The following is an 18,406-nucleotide window of genomic DNA, read 5'->3' as shown; positions in this document are numbered from 1 at the left end:
TATGCTATGCTGCTACTTTCTGTAAACTGTGCTTTATTGTTTATCTTGACACTTCAAAAGATCTAGCCAGGTTTCTTGGTCCAGACTGTAGTCATCAGACTCAAACCAGTGCTACTTCAGGCAGGTAGAGGTAACTTTATTTTCCTCATGACTGTGATTTTATTTTTATTTTTGTCAGTTTATCTTATCTTTGTTTACACTATTTTTTAATTTATCTTAACTTGTGCTTTGTGTCAGGCATGATCAGATCAGCATTAGGGATGCCTTGTATAAGGTACGTTTTGAAGTCCCCAATTCAATGCCCTTATTCAAGCAAAACTTAGTCCAACATTTTGTTTGAGTAAAGATTGTAGTTCATGGCTCTGTCCCGGTCTTGGTATGAGACTGTGTTCCTGTAGATGTTCTGAAACATAATTGCAATGCATATTGAGTAGCTCATTTCACAGGAGAATCAATGATGAACATCTGTATTTCTGAGGGCAGAACTAAGCTTTCTGAGGGGTATTTAACTAAATGCAGTATTTAGGGGCATTCACTGAAATAACCCTTCCAGAACACCATTTTAAAATGTGTTAAATGCTTGCATGCCCTAAAGGTGTGACTCCTCCAGGATCATGTTTTATAAAAAAGGCTGCTGCTTTGTTGGATCTATAGGCAGTGGCTCATTAAGGCAATATCTTTGGATCATAGAAATTGTCATATTGGATCAGACCAGTGTCCACCTAGTCCAATAGCTTGGCATTGAAAGTAGCCCATACCATGAAGTTAGGACAAGTCTTTTGCTTTACAATTCATTAGTTGTCTGTTTTTGCTGTCTTTTTTTTTTTCTTTACTCATTTTCTTTTGTAGATGTGTTTTTCAGCTTGCTTGCACACTGTTAGGGCCCTACCAAATTCACGCTCCAATCTGGTCAATTTCACAGTTATAGGATTTAAAAAATGATAAATTTCATGACTTCAGCTATTTAAATCTGAAATTTCACGGTGTTGTAATTGTAGGGGTCCTGACCCAAGAAGGAGTTGTGTATGCGGGGGTGTCACAAAGTTATTGTAGGGGAGGTTGCAGTACTGCTACCCTTGGTATGGTATTGCTACCCTAACTTCTGCGCTTCTGCTGGCGGGGTGCTGCCTTCAGGGCTGGGTTCCTGGTCAACAGCCACCACTCTCCAGCCGCCCAGCTCTGAAGGCAGCGCAGATGTAAGGGTGACAATACCGTGCCCCTCCCCCCCTTAAAATAACTCCCCGTAACTCCTTTTTGGGTCATGACTCCCAATTTGAGAAATGCTGGTCTCCCCCTGAAATCTGTATAGTGTAGGGTAAAAGTACACAAAAGACCAGATTTCATGGTCCGTGACCTGTTTTTCATGGCCATGAATTTGGTAGGATCCTACATACAGTGTAAGTAAAATTATTTTTCTTTGTTTATCTCTGTCTCTACTTGTTCATCTGGTGATTTAACATGGCATCTATGAAATGTTTTTTCTATCATATTTATATTGTAACTTGAAAACAGATACAGACAAATTGCCTCCAGTTTTGAGCAGAGTACCCAAAAGGACTAAGGAACTGGCACTTCAAAATATTTCTGTTAATTGACATGGAGCACCTGTTTCTTAGAGGTAAATTCCTTATTCCTCTCTAGCCTACTCACCACATACATCATGGCAACTCAAATCATGGGCATGATATCGAAAGGCTCAGAATGAGTCCTCCAGTGTCCTGACATGGGTTGGGTTCTTTCCCACCTGGATATTTAAAAAGGAGGAACTCCAAAGGTGCCACATCCCAAAGATACTGGAATTATCCTATTTGGGTTTTTTGTTCGTTTTTTGTTTTGTCTTTTAAATTAAGAAGAAATGTAAGACAAGATACGTGGTCATTCTTTCTCTCTGAAAAGTTCCACATTATCCTTTTTATTCCATCCTTGATTGGAGATTGGCAGAAGGACTTTAGAGCAACATATTTTTAAAATGTAGATTTATTGTTATAATTACCATTATAATGTTTATAATGTTAGTGGTAACTAAGGTACAAGTGATCATGACATCACATTTATAACATGCAATCACAATAAAGTCCAGACCATTGATATGTATACTTGCTGCTTTAAAAGGGCCAACTTCACAAAGCTGAAAACAGTTACGAGTCAAAACAACTGAGAGGAAAAACTTAATCAGAAAAATGTTTAAGAACACTTAGATGCTCAAAAAGCAACAATCCCAAAATCAAGAAAGAGACTATATTGGTTAATAAGCCAACCCGATTAGAGGGGAAGTGAAGGCAGCTATAAAAAAAATTAAATTTAAATAAAAATAAAAGGAAGAAAGGGGAAGTTGATAGTTCCGGATATAAATCAGAAGATAGGAATTATAGAAAACTGATAAGGGAAGCAAAAGGATACAAAGAGAAATCTATGACCAGCAGACTTAAGGACAGTAAGACTTTTTAACCTATATTAGGAATGAAAAGAATCCTAACTGGTCCATTCCTAGATATAAATGAATTATCAAAAACAATGCAGAAAAGGCCAATGTGTTCGATAAATATATCTGTTCTGTATTTGGGGAAAAAAACAGATGATGTAGTCAGGGGTTCTCAAACAGGATTGTGACCCCACAGGGGGTTGCGAGGTTATTACGTGGGGGGTTGCGAACTGTCAGCCTCCACCCCAAATCCCATTTTACCTCCAGCATTTATAATAGTGTTAAATATTTTTTTTAATTTATAAGGGGGGTTGCACTCAGAGGCTTGCTGTGTGAAAGGGGCCACCAGTACAAAAGTTTGAGAACCACTGATGTAGTCATGTCATATAACACTCTTTCCATTCCACTAGTATCTTAAGAGGATCTTAAACAACAGCTACTAAAGTTAACTTGCATCCAGGCATTTTAAAAGAGATTTCTCAGGAGCTCACTGGCTTGTCAATGTTGATTTTCAATAAGACTTGGAACCATGGAGAGGTTCCAGAAGACATAAATTTAATAAAAACCCACTAATATTATGCCAATATTTTAAAAGGGTAAAAACAGAATAATCCAGGTTATTATAGACCTGTCAATCCCGAACAAGATAATGGAATGGCTGATACAGGATTTGAGTCCTAAATAATTAAAGGAGGGTAATATAATTAATCCCAATCAACATGAATTATTAGAAAATAGATCCTGTCAAATGAACTTGATATATCTTTTTGATGTGATTACAAGTTTTGTTGATAAAGATAATAGTGTTGATGTAATATACTTCTTTAAAACATTTCACTTGGTACTGCATGATATTCTGATAGAAAAACTAGAAAGATATAAAATTAATATGGAACATATTAAATGACTTAAAAACTGGCTAACTGATTGTTCTCAAAATGTAATTGTTAATGGAATAGGTGTGTTTCTAGTGGAGTCTTGCAGGGACTGGTTTTTGGCCCTATGCCATTTACTATTTTTATTAAAGACCTGGAAGAAAATATAAAATTATCACTGATAAAATTTTCAAATGACACAAAAATTGGGAGCGTGGTAGATAATGAAGAAGACAGGTCACTGATACAGAGCAATCTGGATTGCTTGGTAAACTAGGGTCAAGCAAACGATATATAGCTAAACATATGCATCTAGGAACAAAGAATGTAGACAATACTTACAGGATGGGAGACTCTATCCTGGAAAGCAGTAACAATGTGGGGATCATGGTGGATAATCCGCTCCCAGCATGATGCTGTGGCCAAAAGGGCTAATATGATCCTTGGATGTATAAACAGAGGAATCTCGGGTAGGAGTAGAGAAGGTATTTTTACTTCTGTATTTGGCATTGGTATGGCAGTGGCTGGAATACTGTGTTTGGTTCTGGTGTCCAAAATTCAAGAAAGATGTTGATAAATTGGAGAGGGTTCAGAGAAGAGTCACAAAAATTGAAAGATTAGAAAACATGCCATATAGTGATAGACTCAAGAAGCTCAATTTATTTAGCGTAAAAAGAAAAGGCTAAAGGGTGACTTGATTACAGTCTATAAGGACTTACATGGGAAACAAATATTTAATGGGCTCTTCAGAGTAGCAGAGAAAGGTATAACATGATCCAATGGCTGGAAGTTGAAGCTAGACAAATTCAGACTGGAAATAAAGTGTAAATTTTGAACAGTGGAAAATATTAACCATTGGAACAACTTACCAAGGGTCATGGTGGCTTCTCCATCACTGACCACTTTTAAATCAAGATTGGATGCTTTTCGAAAAGATCTGCTCTAGGAATTATTTTGGGGAAGTTCAATGGCCTGTGTTATATAGGAGGTCAGACTAGATGATCACAATGGTCCCTTCTGGCCTTGGAATCTGTTAATCGATAAATAATGTTCAAGTGATTTTACATATATAAAGAGAAAGAGAGTGTGTGTTTGATTAGCCCATTCATAGTGCAAGAAAACTGAAATACTTCTGCAGAACTCTAGATATTTCTCTGCAAAATTTAGAATAAAAGTTGCTGTAGGATTGTTGTTAAATGTTCCACAGATATTTTGCCCTTGTCGCACAGCTTTTCTTTCCATTTCATTATTATATGTTTTAGATTTTGTAATCGTGAGAAAATTATTTAAATGTATATTGTTCTGTATTTGCATATATAGGTGACTGAAGAACAAACTCCACCACTAAAGCTTACATTTGTTTACAGTCTTAAACATTTCTATGGAATGTGCAAAATGTAACAGAACATAGCTTTCTAAAAACTGTTGACCCAAAGTCTGTTTACTACATTATTCTGACTTATCTAGAAAGTTAATGAAATTTATATTTTTATAGCTGCTTTTCAAATAATAGACAGTAAAGAAGCCTTTAGAAATTCTTGTATTTATCCAAAATTGCGCATGCAGACTGTAATAGAGTGTTACAGAAAATAGTCTACAGAAATGTCACCTTAGGCCTGTGTGTATGTGAGAACATGCAGGAAGATTAATTCGAATGAACTTTTAAAGCGGATTAATTAAGCCACATTAAATCCCTGTGTGGATGCTCTTATTTAGAATTAAAGTGGTCTTAATTCAGTTTAGTTTAATTCACTTCAGAAGTTTAATATGATTTAAGTAATGCACGTTAAATTCACACCTTTTAGTTAATTTTGTATTAGTTTTCCTAAGTGTGTGTAGACCAGCCTTTGGATACTAACAGTGTTCACGTTTTAAAAAAAAATGAATTGGGTGCCATAATATGAAACTTTTTCTAAACTATGAACACAGAGTATTTCTGTTGGGGGGAAAAACAAGTTTAGGTAAAATAGATTTGCTTGATTTTTTTTCAGAATTTTGTTTAGATACTTTGCAGTTGAGAAATTGAATGCTTCAATTTTCTAAAGTGAATAGTGATTTTGTTTGCCTCAATTTTTGGGCATCCATGTTGAGAAACCTTAATGTCTTTTTTTCAGAAGGTGTGTAGTCAATACTTTCTGAGAGCCTGGCTACACACTTCAGGGCATGATTTCTAAAGCACACTAATGTGTTGCACATTAATTGGTCCGTGTAGACCCTGTTGATGCATACTAAAAGTTCCCTAGTGCACTTCTACTTAGTGCTGAAACTGGTTGGGAATAATTATGGAATATTCTTTAGACATCTCTTTATAAAGCCTTCACTCCTACAACTTGATCTAAGCAAATCGATCTTTGCACTATGTACACATGAGCTCTAGATCAGTGCTTCTCAAAGTCGGGCCGCCGCTTGTTCAGGGAAAGCTCGTGGCGGTCCGGGCTGGTTTGTTTACCTGCCACATCCGCAGGTTCGGCCAATTGCGGTTCCCACTGGCTGCGGTTCGCTGCTTCAGGCCAATGGGGGCTGTGGGAAGCGGAGTGGGCCGAGGGATGTGCTGGCCACCCTTCTCGCAGCCCCCATTGGCCTGGAGCGGCAAACTGCGGCCAGTGGGAGCCGCGATCGGCCGAACCTGCGGACATGGCAGGTAAACAAACTGGGTCGGACCGCCCGGAGCTTTCCCTGAACAAGCAGCAGACCAGCTTTGAGAAGCACTGCTCTAAATCACACCTCTTTATGGTGTGTCATTCTGAAACCCAGAATTAACTAGTAATTCTTTAAAATTTAGCCTGACATCTTTGTGAATTAGCTACTGGTGAATGTGTAGCATGTATATGAACCAGTTATATTTAGGAGATGCTGCGCAGATTTCCTCAGACAGAAAATTCACCACAGCCTTGACCTGTAGCACACTTCTATTCTAGACATTGGCCTCTCTTGATTAAAGGCTACCAATTGTACAAAACTGTGTGTTAGTTTGGTGTTGTGGGCCGCTGTCCACTAGGAACTAGGATGGATACCATCGAAGTAAGTTTCACTGGAACTCTAAGAAAACATTTGGTCTCTGGAGGTTAAAGGCAAGTTAATTAACCCACTATTCCATGTAACTCACCTGAAATCTGTTTGATTGCATGCTCATTTATTATTTGGATATCACTACTTTGAATATTTTTTGCTAATATGTACCTTTTTTGGAATTGTTCATATCTATAGTGATATAACACATAAGAAAAGAGATATTTCAGCAAAACCAAAGTAACAGGTATTTTGCAATGATAGAAACATGTATCTGTTGGCCCAAATGTTCTATATAAATTCAAACTTCTTAAAGTTATAGTTCTAAGTTTCTTCATAGAACTGTGCATTTTTTGTAGCTTCACTATTTATATTCTAGTCTACAGAGTGGTAATTTCCTAAGGAAGCTAAAAAAGAAACGTGCTAAGCCGTTCCATGCTGTCCGATTGATATCTCTGTCTCTTTAGGGCATGACTATACTACAGACATAAATCGACCTATGTTAGGTCTACTTACAGCCATTATAGTAATTACTGTGATGGTTCATGCCCACATTGCCCTTCTTCTATTGGTGGTGCACGTCCTCATCGGGAGTGCTTCCACTGACTTAAGAACAGGCCTGGCTGCCCCCTCTCACTCCCCACAGGGAGCATCACTGTCCATCCCCGGGCTCTCAGCCTGCCAGAAGCCCAGCTCCGTGCAGCCGGGCCCCCAGCGGGGAGTGGGGAGCCCGAGCAGCAGGCCCGTGGGTATTTGGGACCTGGGGGCAGTCTGGCTCAGAGCGGGGAATGGAAACCCTGGTGGACACCGCCCAGCTGGGAGCCTGGAAGCAGCCGGGCTCTAGCTGGAGCCCAGCCCCCGGGTGACAGCCAAGCTTTCTTGTCAATTTCACAGCTCCAGAATTGACAAGAATGACAGCCAACAGCTGATGTAAGTAATGCAGTGTCTACATGGATGCTGTGTCGCCCTAACTACACTGACACAAGTCCTATGCCTCTTGTGGAGATGGAGTTATGTCAGTGTAGTAAGGCACTTATGTCGGTGGGAGCAAGGCTGTAGTGTAGACACTGGCATAATTAGGTCAACATAAGCTGCCTTACATCAACCTAACTCTGTAGTGTCGACTGTGCCTAAGAATGGATGTTTTCAAATTACTACAAAACCTACAGTCATTTCCCAGAAAAGGAAAATTTTCCATACCAGAGCCAGTCTCAACCAATATACCACTGTAACTTGAACATGATTGTTCACATCACCTCTCATTTTGAACTACAGTCACGCTTGACAAGATTTCTTTGTAGAAAGGCATTAGTTTGTAGAAAGGCATTAGTTTAAAGTCATTGTATATTTTCATTTGCAGTCGTCTTCTTTTGTATGGCAACTTGAAAAGCCACATTAAAGGTCGATATTCACTTTCGTCATCCACTCTATGGCTTCCAGTGACATGGAATGAATCAGGGCTGTCCCACCAGTGAAGAATCTTAGAGGGCAGCAGTTCTTCAGATGCTTCATGGTTTAGATGTTCATTTGCAGTATTATTTCTATAGTACTTCATTTGCAGTATTATCCTATTACTTTTATATTAAATATATCCTTTTAATATTTTAATATTCATGGTTTGGAAAAAATGCAGAAACAAAACCCCAAGCCTAGAAAGAAAATCCTTTTGACAGGAGCCATTTTAAAGAAGAAATAAGTTTATGGAAGCAGAGTTTTTGTAAAAGCTATCTGAAGAGAATCCTTTCTCCTGAAAGGAGGGTAATTTCTTAATTTATCAATGAGAAGGTTGTGTCTGTGCTTGAGCAGCTCAGTTTATATCTGGTTACTGTGCAGCCAAATCTTTGTTTATTTTAAAGTAACGTGAAGAGCCAGGTTGTAGCTGTCCCTGAATGGGCACGGGGTACAGGGGTGGGAGGGATAAGCAGTTCCTAACCCCCCCACCCCGGCCACTGCTGAGTGGCTGGGGGATGTAGGCCTTGCTCCTTCCTAGCACTTTTTTTGGATGCTAGCTGTCAAAAAGGGGATGGGAAGAGGTGGATTGAGAGATGGGACCAGGGCTTTGCTTTCCGTATGCACCACCCAGCGACAGCAGCCTGTATCGTTCTGATGAGCAGCCATAGAAATGATCGGGTCTTTATTACAAATAAGAAGAATCTTGTCAGTTTCACTCTGCTGCTGATTTGACCAGCAATAAAGGCACTTATGATCCAGAAGAGAGGAGGAGCTAAAAAAACAGGTGAAAGGAGGGAAAGGGATAGAGTGAAATAGCGAATACCTTTCTTTTTCCAAGCATCCAGGAACAGAGTAGTAGGATGGTAAGAGAGTATTTCCTTGACCCTCACAACAGCCTCTCAGGAACAGCAGGGCTGCCCACAACATTTTGGCACCTGAGGCGGGGAGCTCAAATTACGCCCCCCATACCTCCTCACTTGGGCCAAAACTTTGAAAGGTCTCAATTCTGCCTTCTTCCTGTTCTATTCCTCTCATGGTACTGCTCTGCTACCTACCCCAATAAAGGAGAACTAACAACTTAAAATGCCTTGTTCAAAAATTTTAAGTAACACTTAACTTTCAAATGCCTGAGCAGAAAATGTAACTTTTCTTGTCTGCATAGTAAACACTGGCATTTTTTATCTGTTTGAATAATCGAAGTGTTGCTTTCCATGCCTTCTTGGCTGCAAAGATTTGAACTGCTTCCTGAAGGTCCACGGTTTGGGCCAGCTCATGCTCTATTGAGATAGTTGCAAGGCCAACCAGCCTCTCCTGTGTCATTGTGGAGCGTAGATGTGTTTTTATTAACTTCAGCTTGGAGAAGCTGCGTTCTCCACTGGCAACTGTTGCAGAAAGTGTTAGAAGTATGTGCAGAGCAACAAAAGCATTTGGAAAGAGTGTGGTCATCTTATTTGTGCACATATATTCCAGAACAGCCTTTGAAGATGATCTTGCTGAAATGTATCTTGAAAGGGCTTTCAGTTCGTCACCTAAATCACTCACATCAATATCACGCATGTGTCAACACTGTCTCTAGTGCCCTGCATTGCTGGTGTAGGTCTTCTTCAGGTATAGTGAGGAGTTTTGGAATATCATACAACATCCCAAATATACTGCTGTGTTCCTTGAGTTGCATGAAACGTTCTTTAACTGACTGTATTGCACAATCTAGCATCAGGTTAAAGAATTCAACTTTGAATTGTTGTGTGGGGTCTCTTATGGGATTATCCCGTGCCTCATAATTAAAATGTTGTCTTCTTTGGTGACTCTTGTATTCTTGAATGGGTGGGAAAATAGCTTCAGTGTGAAGTTCCTCTGCCAACTTCTGTGCACTCTTCAGAACATTTTGAAATCCCTCATCTGACCAGTAAGACTGTAGGTATGACTTTGCTTTGTCCAGTTGTTCCATTGCTCCAGATATATCAAGGTCAACATCTTAGAGTCTCTTGCTTACAACATTTATTTCAAACAGTATGTCATGCCATAACACTAAGCCACACAGAACTTTGAAGTTATGTATGTTTCTGGTGATTCCATTTCCCTCTGCCACTGTTCTCCCAGTTCCTGTCATAGCATTATCCTCCATAATGGCAACTATGGCATATCTATCTTCCCAATTTGGTGTTTGATAGGCTTTATCGCCTCCACTCGACTCAGTATTTTCAGTGTCAGAGAGGATGTTCCCAGATGTTGCTTCAAAATTTGCCATCAATGAGTTTATGCAAAGAAAAATACATAGATGCTTTGAATTACATTACAAAATTCACTAGAAGCTTATGCTGCATCACTGACCACCAAGTTCAATGAATGAGAACTGCAAGGGACAAAAAAAACTCGAGGGTTTAACTCTCGGATCCGTGTCTGCACTCCTCTGTTCTTTCCTCTCATGTTGGCACCATTACGTTGGCCCTGACGTCTCATGTCGGCTATCGCAATTCCCGTATTTTCCAGCTTTTTAAAAAGCACATTTGTCATACCAGCTCCTGTAGTATCATCAGTGTCAATAAATTCTAGAAAATGCTTTCTGACAATCACCATTGCAGGGACATTTTCACTAGGTTCTGTTGTTGTTACAAAATGCATTTGCTCCCTATGGCTGATGTCAGGTGTGCAGTCCAGAATAACAAAGTAATATCTTGCTGACTTCAGATCTGCCACAATCTTCTGTTTGACTTTTGTTGCCAGTAACTGTATGATCTCATTTTGAATTGTTTTTCCAAGGTAGTGGTTTGTGTACATTTCTTGATTAGTGACTTCTTAGATGCTCCTGAAGTATAGCATCAAATTCAGCCATCAGCTCCACAATTTTAAGGAAGTTTCCATTGTTTGGCACATACAGCTGATCTGAAGTGCCACGCAGTGCTAGGTTTTGGGTAGCAAGCATTCTCACAATGGCAGTGAGTCTTTTCAGAACATTTTGCCAGTAAAGAGACTCTGATGCAATCTTCTCTTGATGCTGATCATCTATGTTGGCCTTTAATCTTAGTCTCATCTCAAGCTCTTTCCATCTATGGAATGCTCTTTGGTGATTTGCTACCTTCTCATGGCATGCCAGATTTTTCCAGTCCTTTGTTCCTGTAGAACCCAATGTGGCTGGAACAATAGACTGGAAGAGTTTGCAACAAAAACAATATGCAGCATTCTTGGTTTTTGAGTACATAAGCCATGGCCTCTCCTCTCTGTCACCATTGGGGATTTCACGCCAGTAATGTGTTGGATGGAAACTTCTATTTTCATTGTCTTTGGGGAACATGAATTTTTTCACTTGCTGTGGCCCATGCAGTACAAGGACATCCCTCAGGCTACTGCTCAAGTGGGTCCACAGTCCTGGATCATCTAGACTTAAGGAACTAAACTCAGCAGCAGCTGTTTCTTGCGTTTCCACCACACTCTTCTCTGATCTAAAACTTTTCTTCGGAAATGTGCATGGTTACATCCATTTGAGATGGAGATATGAATGCTGCAGTAGCTCCCAGGTCACCTGCACTCTGACTAACTGGAAGATCAGGCATCTCCTCACCACTCACGTCCTCACTGAGGCCGGAAGGCTTACCGTGAACATTTGTGTCTATGTATCTCAGGAGAGCTCCTTCCTGCTTAGCTAGAAAAGCTTCCTTTGCTTGCTTTCTTTTTTCTGAATGCTACTCCAGCGTTTTCTTGTTTCACTCATGACCGCTGTTCTGTGCCAGCTATAGTGGCTCTCAACACTCAATTGAAGGGGACATATAAGGAGGCTGGTAGCAGGGCCTGAGTGAGGGAAGATATCAGCATCTTAAGGGCCTAACTGGCTCCTACTACTTCAGTTACTGCCTCTTCTCCTCAAGTGGGTTCAGGGAAGCAGCATGAAACAGGAAGCTCCCTGAGAAGCTGGTGTTAATCAGTCCAGGCTCCTGGGGGTGCTAGAGAGGTACATAAGAAGCTGCTCCTCCTCTCTCTCCCTGCAGCTCCTGCTGCTTTCTGTTATTCCCTCTCATCTTGTGTCCTCCTTCCTCCCGCACAGCACTCTACCATCTCTGTGTATCTAGAGTAGAGAGAATACATATGCACCAGCAGCAGACACAATTTTCTACACTCTGGGTCCTAGTGGCACCTCCCCCCGCACACACACAATCTGGCACCTGAGGTGGTCACATCAGTTCGCCTCATGGTAAGGCCAGCCCTGAGGAACAGGGTTGGAGGAGGGAGAGAGGAGTCCCCTCGCTCCCATTAGAAAGGGATTTGTGGAGGCAGGACCATTCCTAGGAAGGGAAGGAAGAGAGAAGCTATCTCTTACAGCAGCCAGGAGGTAAGGCGTGGAGAGAGAGAGTCCCATATTGATTGGACAGTATTAGGCCTTGGCTACACTTACCCGCTAGTTCGACAGCTGGAAATCGAACTTCTGGGTTCGACTTATCGCGTCTAGTCTGGACGCGATAAGTCGAACCCGGAAGTGCTCGCCGTCGACTGCGGTACTCCAGCTCGCCGAGAGGAGTACCGCGGAGTCGACGGGGGAGCCTGCCTGCCGCGTGTGGACCAAGGTAAGTTCGAACTAATTCGAACTAAGGTACTTCGAACTTCAGCTACGTTATTCACGTAGCTGAAGTTGCGTACCTTAGTTCGAATTAGGGGGGTAGTGTAGACCTGGCCTTCGTAATAGCACAGAAGGTGGTGTCCTGGAGCAGGTACGAAGGAAAGCAACCTATTAGAAATACCAGAGGACATGGGGTTATGACAATGAGTGTATTTCTCATCAGGTCACTGCTCTTATCCTAAACTCAGGTGGAAGAAAGAAGATACTTGTTTTTCATATAAGCCTTTAGAGAGTTGGTTTAGTACCTTCGCTAGTTGGTATCTGGTATTTGTTTCAAGCCCTGAAGTACTTTATTTGGGTGAAAAAATGTTCATGTGCTGAGTGAACTATACTTTTCAAAAAATGTATTTAGAAATTATCAAAATGATCTCCTTTCAAGATTATTGCAGTTAGCTGATAGAGAAGTTGACCAGATCAGTTTGACAGACCGCAGAGTGAAATGGTGGGATTAATACCCAAATATAACACAATTCATCCTAATATAAAAGTGCATTTATGACTAGGTTAAGTCAGCACCTTGTTTACCGTATTACAGTCCTTTCAATTACATTCATTTTAGCATATTACATCCTTCATTCTTTAAGAAATGCCCATGTTTTATTGAAAAGTTGGAATACTACTTTAGACCTGCGTTTACTTAGAGATCATTATTTGGTGAATGGATGACTCTTATTACTTCCTTAGAATACATATGAATGCTGTTCTTTCAGAGGCACATCTGAGGATGATATCATTCAGCCTTCATGCTCATCAAGTTTTGGATAATTTTTTCTGTCTGGCCTCTCTGCAAAATGAGATATTTTTATGAGTCGTTATTTTCTGAGTCATGAACTATGACCCATATATTTAATGTTTTTGTGACTCTTTAAGGGTCAAAATTATGTCTTCACAGTAGTCTATGAAATGTAAACCAGTTTTAAAACAAACGGCATCATCTTTACAAGTTTTAACATGCGATAAATGTCCAGTAAGATTCATGACAATTTAACTGTAGTTCATTACACATTTTTAATCACATGTCTACACACAGCATATTCAGTATTATAAAATCTTCAAGAAGATATACATCATACCTGGTCCAAAACAATGTCCTCATTGATGATTGTTCAGATTCTGACCTGATTTATGCCATGCAGGATGCTACCAGCTTGAATATGCCTTATCTTGTCTAGTGCCAATGTGGCTTCCAAGATTAATAAAATTGTTTCAATGGTTCATGTTCTTTTTTGCATCTTTCTGCAGTTCCTATCTATAATGCAGGTTCAGAAATAACTTTCAGCATTTAGAAAACAAATAAAACTAATTGTTTCAAGATTTGTAATGTAGCTTCTGAGAGTTTAATGTAAATTCCTGTCAGACTATCATTTAAATTTGTCACATGAAAAGCAAATTGGAAGAGTAAAATACATGAGACATATATTTGTTTTGTTCTATTCATTGCTTTACTTTCACCCTGTGTGTTTTAATTAACCAAGTATAAAAGTATTGTTGCATTGTGGTCAGATCCATGCGGACACTAGGTATGCATTTTTTTTCTGGATGTGACTTAGGCAGTAAGCAACCAACCAGATGAGACGATAGTCATGTCCATCCTTTCACCTCTCTATTACCTGGATGTCCTGTTCCCTCCCTCTTCCCCTTTCCCAATAGTTATGGCCTCAACAAACAGAAGAGGAAAGGTAGGAGTTATAGGGGGAGTTTGAGGAAGAGAAGACAATGTAGTAGTAGAGGTAGAGGGTGTCTCTGACCTCCCTTTTTTTCCTCTGCTGGGGAAACTCTCCACCTACAGTCTGGATACATTACTTCTATTGCCTCCTTATGTTTTTCCCCTTAGTGCACTCTGTGTCCTCCCACAAAGAAGATTCCCTAAAAGTCCTCTAGGCTTCTTCCTCATCTCCCCTGTTCCTTCCTTCTTTTTTCTTCCCCTCAGGAGAAATATCAGGTGCCTCTCAAACATCTATTTCATAGATCTGATGCTTCCACTAGGGCCCAAAAACGTGTTCAGACTGATGACTGATCTTTTAGATTTCGACTAACTATCTAAATAAAAAATACATTTTTGACTAATCTCCAAGACAGATAATGATCTGACATTGTGTTTTAGCTCTTAAACTCTGTTTTGTGATGGGCACTTGTTTCTGCTGTTTTTTCTATAGATCAGTAGCAACTGTTTCTTGAACACAACCAAAGCAGTGCAGATAGCCATTGGGCTTATGACTTGGGTAGAGTGGCTAGTGTCATAGGAAGAGTGGGATAGGATCTTTAGCTTTGGAAGTAAACTGTTGGAGAGACAACAAGCATGAGTGAGTGAGAGATAAGAGGTATGAACAACTTTTTGTGATTGGAAGCTTCCTGCCTGGATGACAACCAGGGACATACATACCCAAAGGTCTGAACTGCTCTGGCCACATACGGTAACTCTTCACTTAAAGTCGTCCCGGTTAACGTTGTTTCATTGTTACGTTGCTGATCAATTAGGGAACATACTCGTTTAAAGTTGTGCAATGCTCCCTTACAACGTTGTTTGGCAGCTGCCTGCTTTGTCCACTGCTTGCAGAAAGAGCAGTCTGTTGGAGCTAGCTGGTGGGGGCTTGGAACCAGGGTGGACCAGCAGCCCCCCCCCCCTCGTATCAATTGCCAGGCAATTCAGCTGTTCCCTGCTCCATTGCAGTGTGCTGCTCCTGTCCTCTGCCTTGGAGCTGCTCCCGGGAGCCTCCTGCTTCCACCCTCTGACTCCACCACCTCAACCAACCTACACTTTTACATTATTTGTTTAATATCTTTATTAATGATCTGGAAGATGGTGTGGACTGCATTCTCAGCAAGTTTGCAGATGACACTAAACTAGGAGGCGTGGTAGATACATTAGAGGGTAGGGATCGTATACAGAGGGACCTAGACAAATTAGAGGATTGGGCCAAAAAAAACCTGATGAGGTTCAACAAGGACAAGTGCAGAGTCCTGCACTTAGGACGGAAGACTCCCATGCACTGCTACAGACTAGGGACCGAATGGCTAGGTAGCAGTTCTGCAGAAAAGGACCTAAGGGTCACAGTGGACGAGAAGCTGGATATGAGTCAACAGTGTGCTCTTGTTGCCAAGAAGGCTAACGGCATTTTGGGCTGTATAAGTAGGGGCATTGCCAGTAGATCGAGGAATGTGATCGTTCCCCTTTATTCAACATTGGTGAGGCCTCATCTGGAGTACTGTGTCCAGTTTTGGGCCCCACACTACAAGAAGGATGTGGAAAAATTGGAAAGAGTCCAGTGGAGGGCAACAAAAATGATTAGGGGTCTGGAGCACATGACTTATGAGGAGAGGCTGAGGGAACTGGGATTGTTTAGTCTCCAGAAGAGAAGAATGAGGGGGGATTTGATAGCAGCCTTCAACTACCTGAAGGGGGGGTTCCAAAGAGGATGGAGCTCGGCTGTTCTCAGTGGTGGCAGATGACAGAACAAGGAGCAATGGTCTCAAGTTGCAGTGGGGGAGGTCTAGGTTGGATATTAGGAAACACTATTTCACTAGGAGGGTGGTGAAGCACTGAAATGCCTAGGGAGGTGGTGGAGTCTCCTTCCTTGGAGGTTTTTAAGGCCCGGCTTGACAAAGCCCTGGCTGGGATGATTTAGTTGGGAATTGGTCCTGCTTTGAGCAGGGGGTTGGACTAGATGACCTCCTGAGATCCCTTCCAACCCTGATATTCTATGATTCTACACAATCATCATTGCTGTGTACAGTATAAAATTGTTTAAAAAAACATTCCCTGGAACCTAATCCCTGCTATTTACATTAATTCTTATGGGGAAATTGGATTCGCTTAACATCGTTTCACTTAAAGTAGCATTTTTCAGGAACATAACTACAATGTTAAGCGAGGAGTTACTGTATCAGAAAACAATTGCCAGGTTAAAAAAAAAAGTTCAGATTCTGAACATTTTGATTTTTGCTTTTGCTTTTGTTTTTATCCAGCACAGCTACTACTGTATAGTAGATACTGAAGCAAATGGTGCTTCAGCTTGGCTTTGCTTGTTTTGAACTAGTCACGTTTCTTTTACACTGAAAAGGTCTATACTCTGTGTGTAATAAAATTAACATGATACGGTGGTAATCTTATTCTCGCAAGGTAGAGTATCCCATAATTTCTTAAGATCAACAAAAAAAAATGTTTTTGTTTTAACTCAGTGTTTGTGGCAATGTATTCATTTGTGCCACTATTTAGAATGTTCTGTACTAGAGTTTTGTAAATTGTACATAGAACAAGGATTTTGGATCCAAACATTTTTTCTGTGAACATCATGTCTCCAATTAATTCCGCGCAACTGCCATTTTATTCCTAATTTTTATTCCATACATACATTGCTGATAAATTCTCATGCTATTCATTCAGCAGTTGCTCATGCAAAGGTTTATCATGCTTTTAGAAAATCTGTTCACATTTTTTAACTTAACTGCCTCACAAGGGAGCTATAAAAAAGACTTTAATGGTGATGCGTAGTAAGGTGTGTTCATTAACTGTCTGGTATAATTTGGTTGGGGATTTCCCTTTCTCAGTTTATAAATTATGATACAGTGTTGAGGGATTTAATATGTGAAAATAAAGTCTTATTACCGTGTTGATTTGATGGCTGATCTTATGGCAGAAATTCTAAAGCCAATGGCTGAGTGCTGTGCAGGAATCTTTGAAGGAGAGAAAAATAACAAACTAGCATATTTTTATAATCATTAACTTGTGCGCAGTGGCAGTATCATAGCCAATGAGCTTAATTCAAGGCATGATTATTGCTAGTTGAAAACTTTTCCCAATACCCTGCTGTGTTGATTTGAAATATAGTTAACACTGGCAATTTTTGACAGTCTCATGTGAGAGGAAAAAAAAAACTTGCCAAAGTTGATTTTAAACCCCTTAGTTTTAGCTAGAGCTAGTAATATGCCAAATCCTTTAAAAATCCAAATTTTGTGATGGACATTCTGAAACTGAAAAGCATTCCTATTAGCAGAACCACCACATTGGCTGCACAGACTCCTAGGGGATAGTATCCTGGTTGTCTCCATTAAGTGACAGAGTTGAATGTTTTACACTGTGAGAAATTTTTAGTCTACTTTTTGGATAAGATTACTCTGCTTAAGACCAGATTGCAACCACAAGGGCCAACATAATTGTGTCTGGGAAGAACAAATGCAACATTTTCTCTGGTTGAGTTTCAGCCAGTTTTACTTAGGGCCTGTCTGCATATGGAAATTTACCAACATAATTATACTTCCATGGTTATACTGGCATAACTCCGCATGTGGACACCCTTATTCCAGCATAAGTGTGCCTTTGTCTAGTTTAGCTTGTGTCACTTTGAAAGTGGTATAAACTAAACTGGAAAAAGGCACTTATTCTGGAATAAGACTGGGGACTTTGGTATTGTATACACTTAAAACACTGCAGAGTAGACGCTGCCTATGCCAATGAGAGGGATTCTCCTATCAGTGTAGGTAATCCACCTCCTTGAAGAACGGTAGCTAGGTCGATGGAAGAATTCTTCCGATGGCCTAGTGCTATCTACACAGGGAGTTAGGTTAACTTAATTACACTGCTCAGATGTGTGGATTTTTTTTTTTAGTATAATGGCTGGTCTATACTAGTATAACTATAGTGAAATAAGTATGCCAGTAAATTTCCCTCTGCAGACAAGCCCTTACTAGATTATGTTGTGTTTAGGAATCTTTGGGTGTTTTAGCGTTCTCGCCAATAGAATTTTCTCTATTCTCTCACCTATTTAATATGTATACATAGGATTTATTGAGAAAATAGGGGTTGCGTGTTGAATAAAATATGTCTTTGTAGCCTCCAAAGAAATGAAATCAAATTTGCCTTGGGAATGATCATTGTTTATGGTCTCTGCAAGGTGCCACAATGGATAAAAATAGAGAGCGGGGGAAAGAAAGAAGGCTTACATATAAATATACACTTACTTCTTATTTCAGTGTAATGGGCCATTCCCTTTATACTTTACCCTTTGTCCTCTTATATAGGGATAAAATTTGGTGTTAATA

General features: G+C 40.3%; 1 protein-coding gene and 1 non-coding gene across 3 annotated transcripts in view; both read left to right on the top strand.

The window, feature by feature from the left end:
• VEGFC (vascular endothelial growth factor C) overlaps window positions 1-18,406 on the top strand; it is a 121,531-nt gene that overhangs the window by 13,296 nt on the left and 89,829 nt on the right. The window lies entirely within an intron of this gene.
• On the top strand, window positions 17,090-17,230 carry LOC117878644. The gene has a single exon (XR_004646045.1). It is a non-coding gene; the product is annotated as a U4 spliceosomal RNA (small nuclear RNA).

Source organism: Trachemys scripta, chromosome 5, assembly GCF_013100865.1.
Source record: "Trachemys scripta elegans isolate TJP31775 chromosome 5, CAS_Tse_1.0, whole genome shotgun sequence".
NCBI classification, from domain to species: Eukaryota; Metazoa; Chordata; order Testudines; family Emydidae; genus Trachemys; species Trachemys scripta.
This window is presented reverse-complemented; position numbering and strand designations above follow the sequence as displayed.